We start from the raw sequence: 9,358 nt of genomic DNA on the forward strand, positions 1-9,358 counted from the left end.
TCTGCAGTACACACAAAAATGTGTGTTTATCCCTTCGAAAGCAATGACCAGTATATCGTTTAACTTACCTATGAATGAATTCGTTCTTTTTTTCTTGTAAATGTGAATATTTCAAACGAAAATTGCACTCGTCAAGCACGTGAAACGGTTATGCAATGACGTTTTATGCTGGATCAATAGAACGTTTGGTTGAATATACTCTGATAAAGCCTTTCGAAGATTATATATAATATAGACGGTAAACAATCATTTCAAAATATTGGTTTAATAGTTGAGTTATGTTCGGCATGTTCTTTTTCTTCGGCGAAACATTCAAACTATCTAATTCATTTGGAATCAAAGAAGCACATTGAGCTTTCATGTTTGTTTTTGTTTGAAAATGATTGCATCGCGACCACAGTGTCTGTTGGTTATTCAGTACCTTACCCGTACGATAGTTACCTTATGCCGATCTGTAGAAGAGATTGGCGACATAACTTTACACAAACGTTTATTTCAATTAGAAGCCCTCCAAATATTTACTACTTGCATTCTTACATGCAATTGTTACCAAGTTCAGTGTATACATTGTACAAGAAAGTTTGATGTGTGAAAAAGCTATAGGATGGAACATACATGTACCTCTGCCAGCAGTTGTAATTTGTTTACTTGGTACCAGAGGATGATGAAGATTTCAGGTTTGTGTGGCGTAAAAAGAATTAAAATCCAATGTAAAGGAAGGACAGAAATTCTGGGGAAATCTTGATATCCCGTCTTAAAATGTTGCTTTCCAAAATTTAAGGGCGCAAGTCTAGATCGCCTTTCAGTTAATCTGCGCATGATTACCGTTATCTCATTTTTTTGTGTTTATTTTTCAATGCCTATCAATTATTACAGTATTCTGTTAAAACGCCTCCATGGCATCAATAAAGGGAAATATGTGGTATGTTATGATCCGTATGATGTTGAATTACGTCAAAAAGAAGCTTGAGGTAAATTTCCAAATGGCATCACGGTGCGCAAGTACAAACAACACCGGCAATTAATAAATCTGACAATCGATATTACATCCACTAAAGGTTGAAATTTCAAATTCTGGATTTCAGGTAGTTTCTAATGCAACTTTTGATGATTTTATATAATGTATATTTTTTAATACTATGTACATGTATGTGTGTCTTCGTTACTGATAAAATTAGTATCATTATTTTTTTGCAATATTACGTAGCACCTTGACTACTAATCTGTAAACTATAGGGCCAAAGCAACTATTGTATCTAACAACACAAGATGAAGCGACATTTATATCTAACTTGAGATCAGGATTTTATTTGTCGTACATCGGAAAGTTAATGTGTGTTGGAAATGAAGCGGTAGGGAAAACTGCTATTACATCTGTATTAAGGGCAATGAAACCTAGCACCGTGTGAAAGTCAACCGAAGGCTTAGTTCTTCATAGAACTGCTGTTGAAAGGAAAGCATGGCGTTCGCAAGGTCAATACATTAAAAGTATAATTATTTGTATCGTAAATGTCTCTTCTACGTATTTGTCTTCATCTTTTCGTTAAAGTTATTTCTCCCAGTGGTCGTGATTTCCATTTTTGAATTGTTGTTACTTTTATTTTTGTATGAGAGTATAAGCAGTAGTAAATGATGCTAATCAAATAACGTTGTTTTCAATGTATATGTTATAACGAGTTAATACGGCATTGGATTAGTTATAACTGACACGATTATTCAATCCAGTATAAATATGTTTTGGGAAAGTTGTATTATGCTAGATACATTTGAAAATTATTCCTCAACGGACATTAACTGAAAGCATTGAATTTTTACAAAATGTATCACTTCATGACTTTATTATTTTAAAGGCTAGATGTAAGGGCTGTAGCCTTTAGGGACCTTTTGATCGAACTTACAAGTGTAGATCCTACATTAGAAAATATCATAGAGGACAACGAAGGAGATGATTTAGAAGCTCATTGGAATGAGGTAAATGATGAAGGTATCGAGACCCCACATACAAAGAAAACTTATGAGTCACAAGTAGAAGTTCAGTGTGTGAGACGTGAAAATATAAATCCACTTCCTTTTTACAGTCCACTCCACCAGGATACAAGAAAAAAAACAAGTTAGTGTGTCAGAAGTAACTGAGGAGTAGATGAGAATGTGTTGAAAAGAAGTCCACGAATCATGTAAGGAAATAGTAAGGGTAACATACCTGCTTCTTTGCATCCTAGAATCTGTCATCAAAGTGTGCACAGAATTTACTAGGTATTAAAATAAATGCTAAGTTAAGAAAATAGTGTATGATTTTGTAAAATGAATTACAATTTTGATAAATACTAAAGGTGTTAACCAAACAATATGACATTTATTATCCGAGATCTTTTAGGTTAAACATGATTAGAATGGCTAACTAACTATTGTTGTTCTAAGCTGAAGTTGCATTAACAGATGGCTAACAATGTACATATACATGTAATTGCTTCTGGTTGAAATAAAAGAAAATTGTGTGCACCTTTTTCATGACATTTAGAAATTGTTCATGTTTCCATTTCTACTGTCTCTAGAGTTGGTTTTGTACTTAGTTTCGCTGGTCTCAGAATAGAATGACACCGTTGACACATATCTGCCTTCCGGATGACACCCTTACGACATTTGTCAAGCATCCATCTGTCATATATCACACATTCCATCCACACAAAGTTCATGTCTTTCTTTCTCAAACTTGGACGCTCATCTGCATGACAAACAATGAAAGGTTCGACATCAGAGTTCTAATACGTATCAGAGGTATTTATGTCATGGTCATTGTCATTTTCATTGTCTCCTACCCCCTCATCCAAAATGTCATCATCTTCACATTTGTCTTCGTCAAGTCAATAATAAATGATATCATAAACTCATTACCTCTTATACCATCAACTAGCAATAGATTTTCTTCTATCTTTTCCGCAACGTGTTTCAAAAATGTGACCCAGCGCCCCGCATCGAAATGAGACCTGGCCTCCATGAAAAGCCTTATAACGTCATTCCTTTTGTAACTAGAATTGTTTCTAGCTACATGGCCTTCCAAGTCAGACTAGACCATTTCAATGGGATTGAGCTTACAGTGGCGTGGAGGAAGACGTAAAACTTTATGGCCGTGCTCCGATACAAGCTCATGAAACACATACCTTGGATGAGGCTTGTTCTGCTTCACCAACTCTAACAACTCAGCATTGATTGCATTTTTGGGGTAATGGATATTGTTTCTATTTAGCCATGCCGAGATCACAGGTTTATTAGAATTAGTGTTAGGCACTGCAGTTCCTGGAACTAAGTGACTATGACAAGGAGCATTATCCACCACTATCACAGACTGGTTTGGCAGATTTGGAGGGAGTTTGTCTTTGAATCACTCAGTGAAGTGCTGTGAATTCATTTCGTCATGATAGTCTGAGTTGGAGTCTTGGACTCCAAAATTAGACAACATTCAGCAATGAGGCCTAATTGAAAGGAGCCAGCATCTAAGATTATCAGACGCGTGCCCTTTCCAGAGGGAAGGGCACGTCCATTACCTCCACTGTATGGCTCAAAGACGGACGTAGACGTACTGGGCTCGTCCAGTCAATCTCCTTGCACTGTATGATTGGTCTTCTGCGAAGTCTCATCTAGGGATACAATATGACGACCCTACCGCCTAAACTTGCGTAACATCCGGAGATATTAATGTCGCCAAGACAAAATATCTTGTTTCTCTTTTACAGACCGACGGCATGATCCTTTCTTCGAATACCTAAAAAAGGAATAAAAACATACTATTGGTTAAAAAAGTTTACAATGTAAATCAATAGTTGTATAGTTTAAATTACAATTGTATTTTAGGAAATGGTGTACATGAAAAGTATTGAAAATGCAGTCTGGAATATCTGGAAACTAAAACACTGTACATGTACTTATTGGTTAAGGTAAGTTCAACTTCTTTAAGTATTTATTTTTACCATGTAAGAGAAATACATTTTTTTTAATTTTAAATAGATCTATTATCTAAGGCGTTAAATCAACTTTACTGTTTAAAAACACACAAAATTAGATGTATGATATGATGTAGATTATAGTATGGTAGATACTTTGATTAAGTTTTAAAATATGCATAATGTGTATTTACATTTAGGTCGGAGTTGGAAATAGTAGCCTGCCCACAACTGGCTATTTTTGGCAGGGCTGGCTAATTTTAGCAAAAATCTACAAAGCCATACCATTGTTTTATTGAAAAGTTGTATTTAGAACTGTCAATGTCAGCTGATCGGCGTCTGTTTGCAGGAGTAGCTCCCCTTTGCACGAAAAAAACATTGATGTCGCCGGTGGTAGGTGACCCAGAATATAGGCTAATCAATCCAAGCGAGCAATTTAGACTTTTATATCCTCTTGTATTTTGGCAACTTTATATACCTCGTTGAAACCAACGTTTTTTTTTTTTTTTTTGTTTTTTTTTTTTTTATCCTTTTTTTGCAGGACAAGGGTAAATTCCCATATAAAAGTATCATCAAAGAGTAATCAAGGGAACCAATGTTATAGCAGTAATCAAACGAATGTAATCCAGGGACAAAGACCAGATATGAAAAACAGACACACAACAAAGAACATAAAGTAACTAAAATCATACATACAAAGTAACAAAAGTAAATGAGCAACTCGGACTCCACTGAAAACTGGGGTTTTGAATTTTTTTACGTTTATTACCGAACTTAATTTCGAGATTATTGAGCCTTAATGTATGCTATTTATTTGTAAATATTATTAAGTATCTATAGTTGATTTTATGTTCACTATTGATACATATGCCTTGGCAACAAACGATGTGTATTGAGTCTTTATAGCCACGGAAAATGAAGAATCAGAGATCTGTAATTTAGATATTGAATTATATAATGGCTTTAATTTGTTTCTGTTCTGATCAATTAATTTATCAACTACATGTAATAAGACCAACTTTAATTGAAACCTCACATAAATGACCTTTCTTTTACATCTGTGTATCATAGATGAAACAAAACATTACGAAGCTTGAATGCAAATAAAACATCAAGTCGAAATGAGTTGAGCAAACCGAACTACTCTTTAATCGGGATATCAAATATTGCACACATTGTTTACCAACCTTGGCGAAATAACATTTTACATACTTTAGGGAGCAACCATTTGATTTTTAATGGGGGTGCTAGGATGAAGTTTGAAAAAGGCAGTATGGTAGCATGTGGTGAAAAAAAAACCATCCAGGATGAACATTCGGGTAATAACAAAAGGCAGGATGCTTCTGTTGAAAAAAAAATGTTTTTGTAAACACTATAATTTGTCATATTTGTATATATCATGAATGTTTAGGACAGACTAGAATCAAAAATAAAAATTTATAATAGTCTAAACACAAACAAAAATATCCAGGACCAACAATGTGATCCTAGCACCGCACCCACCACCAATAAAAATCAAATGGTTGCTCCCTTATCATAAAAAGGACTACAATTTAACTTGCCAATGGGCGGAGGATCCGTATTCACTCTCTCTCTCTGTCTCACTCTCTTGCACTCTCTCTTTGAACTGATAGAAACATTATTGAATACTGTCATCTGACAAAGAAATGCTTAAACGTCGTGATCATTATTCAAAAATAACATGCGTTATGGGACACATGTATAACACCATTTAACAGTTCATGTAAAAAAAAAGGATAAAGCAATTTTAGATGTGGGCGTTGTGAATTTTTATCCAAGAAAAAACATGGCCGCTTTTACAGAAACGAAGAATGTTGCTTGTCCATCAAGGTGAGCGGTTCTGGCTCTTTAGAGCCTATAGTTCTTAAAGCCTTCCCTTTTTTTTAAAAAAAAATTCTAGATTCGTCTATGTTATGTACAAAATGGAAAATGTTTTGGAAAGAGATAATAATGAGCTACATTTAACACACATCGAAAGAACATCATAAAAACTCAAATCTTACAGTGGATTTAAAAATAATCATGACCTATCCCAATTACAAATACATCATTCACTACTTTTCAATGTTATTGTGAATCATCCCAATTCATTATTAAATCTCACTCATTTAATGATTTTTATTTTGCAATGCATGAACATTAATTAGATTTCGACGTAACCAATATAACCTACATTATAGTTTCTGAAAAACCTAGAACACCTTCCCTACCGGTACACCTGTTCAGGACCGGATCAAGGCACTTTGACCAACTAGGAAATCAACCGAGCTTCCTCAGAAAAGAAGGGATGCTAGAACTGTACTTCCTATTTTTGTCAATTTTACACATGAAATTGACAAATTTTCTAATAAAAAGGGGATGGGCTAACCAGTTGCACATCTCTGGATCCGTTACCGCTGGTCCAAGATTCACGGAGGTCCGGATTGTTCATTTCCTTTGTTTCGACGTGTTGTTTTGGTTATTTTATGTTCTGTGTTGTATGACTATTTTCATTGCGTTGTTTTCTCCTTTGCTTGTGTTCTTTTTTGAAAATCGTTCCAATTATATTTTTCTTGAATATCCGTAAAAAGTACATGTACTATCACGAAGTATTATTAGGCATTTAAACGTTAAAATTCTTATGTACCGTTATCAAACACTTACAATTTAAATAATGCAGCATAGGCCCGAGCTATAATAGCATTACAACCGATGATTTTTTAACACTGTATACTTCTATTACACATACTCGGTTAAAATCTCAACTGCAAAACATTATATATTGTTGTTTTTTCCAAAAAAAAATTGTTCACCTAGATACAAATATATAGTTCTTGGTAGAGATTCCTCATACTTTGTAAGAAATAATTCCAAACCATCTTCCAAATATACAGAAGATGTTTACAAAATACTAGAATTTTTAATCGACAACATATTTGTCCGGTGTGGTGGACATGTTTTTCAACAAATGGTCGGCATTTCAATGGGAATAAATTGTGCTCCTCTACATGCTGACCTATTCCGTCACTCTTATGAGGCTGACTTTATAGCTGATCTGATCCGAGAGAAAGAATATCGTTTAGCTAGATCCTTTAATCTCAGTTTCCGCTATATAGATGACGTATTATCTTTAAACAATCCTAATTTTGGGCATTTGATACACCGCATCTATTCCAAAGAACTTGAGATAAAGGATACTACAGACACTGTGAAGTCAGACTCATATTTTGACCTACACTTAAAAATCGATGGTACAGAAAAACTACTGACCAAACTTTATGAAAAACATGACGACTTTTTATTCAAAATTGTCAAATTTCCTTTCATCTGTTAGAATATCCCTTCAGCACCTTCGTGTGGAGTGTTCATATCACAACTCATAAGTCATCACTGCAGAAGTTTTATGGTCGTCATCATGAACCCATGGATCGTTGTAGTGTATCCATCTGCACCATGAAAACTGTTTTGTTCAATGTGTCATAGTTTCCTTTCCTCTTTCGTCTATCCCGGACTTGACTTTTTATGAGCAACTCGACGGGTGTTTCTAGAAAAGCAGAGGACGCTTACCCTACTGGTGAACCTGTCAATGCTTCCAGTTTTTAGTGGAGTCCGAGTTGCTCATTTGCTTTTGTTACTTTGTATGTAAGATTTTAGTTACTTTATGTTCTTTGTTGTGTATGCCTGTTTTCTATGTGTGATCTTTGTCCCTGTATTGCATTATTTTGATTAACCTTGTTTCCCTTGATTACTCTTACAGATCCTAAAAGTAGACTTTCGAACCAATGACTCGGAATACGCCATAAACGTTTGGCTGATAAAAAGACTGAAGACGGCATTTTACCTCACGTACAGTATAGAAAATACTATGAACTCTGGTCTGACGAATTGTCTTATTTGCGAAATGATATCCGAATTGCACATTCTAAATGAAAATCAAGCCGAAACAGCCATGTTGAATAATTGTAATAAAAACTTCTGCATCAAAGACATAAAATTACCCGAATGACTTTGAAAATCACATAAGAAATGATATAGTCAGTTGAATCCTATTAATCTTTCATAAATCTTTCATAAAAAAAAATATTTTGTAGTTTTTTTTCTACAGTATATACGAACTACATGTATGAGATGAAGTTAAAATCTGAAAATTATTCCAAATACTTTAAATTACGATATGCAGTCAAAATAGTCAATTAACTGAAAAACGCATTTTTCAGGATTTTTTTTTTTTTTTTCTTTTTTTTTGAAGTTTTATTAGCTGGAATTCAAACTGGCACATGTATTTACTGCTGCTCACGGCATAAACTAGAGTGGTGACTGCTTGGCCCGGAGTCAGTGCAATATCTCCATACGTATTTGTGTTGCTTTATTTATTAAATTTTGAATCTGTCTATTCAATCCCTTTCTTTAACTCATTGGAGCTCGCACAATTATTATTGAATGCATGAAATTATCCGCCATTTACAGTTAAATCACAATCAATCAACCAATCAACCGTCCAACGACAGCTAGACGATACAATCAGAATTTAACTAATTTGTAAAAGTTATAAAAGAGACTGTTCCGGGTTAATTGTTATTTACAATTGTATGAGCAGACAAAAATTTGTTTTTTTTTCCTTTCTTATTTGACCGTGGACAAAGGATAAAAGTTCCGAGAAAAATAAAGGATGACGGCCTAAATTGTTGAAGCTTTTAGATACGTATTGTAGATGCATTTTGAGCATAAGAACTATAAATACTTTTGTAGGAAAAACAAAAGAGCGCCGGTCATCAGCCCTCCGTTTTATATTTGCCTATCTAAATGCATGAATATATGACGCAAAACGCAAAACCAGTGATGCAGAGATCAAATTATGGTCTTTTCAGATAGAGAAAGCTTGAGTGAAATTATATTGTCGGCTCGGTTTGGATGGACAATAGCTAATAGTGTTTTACTTCGTCGATAGTCAAAAATCGTAGATGACGTTCTCAGATAAATGCAACCGAATTGTTAATAAACATGCAGATTTAATTCAAATAAATTTGGCACGTAATTGACAAGGTACATACAACAAATATATCACGATATATTTTTATCTTTTGTTTAAGTGGGTCTTAAATAAGATTAATCTTGTTCCTGTCAAGTGCCCTCGCTTTAGTATATACCTTAATGGGGTAAAACATTACGCCCTGACGATTTTATCCATGTGAACAGTCCACTTGTATTTACTGCTAAATGTAATACCAAGATGCTGATGAAAGTTGGCTTCAATATTGCATTACCAAAGACACAATTCAAGTCATTATTGCTGTTTCTATACTGAATTCTACAATTTCGGTTTTACTAGGGTTCCAGTTTAGGTTACAGACCACCAATTCAACCAATGAGCATTTGGAACGTACGCAAAAATAGTCCTACGCAGAAATTACCCCTGTTCC

General features: G+C 34.4%; 1 pseudogene; it reads right to left on the reverse strand.

Annotated features, from left to right (window-relative positions):
* Nucleotides 1–2,525: 2,525 nt before the first annotated feature.
* On the reverse strand, nt 2,526–6,390 carry LOC148597035 (uncharacterized; annotated as a pseudogene).
* Nucleotides 6,391–9,358: the final 2,968 nt, after the last annotated feature.

This window comes from Perna viridis, chromosome 15 (genome assembly GCF_037379345.1).
Source record: "Perna viridis isolate PV_CMFRI_1.1 ecotype Kerala chromosome 15, ASM3737934v1, whole genome shotgun sequence".
NCBI classification, from domain to species: Eukaryota; Metazoa; Mollusca; class Bivalvia; order Mytilida; family Mytilidae; genus Perna; species Perna viridis.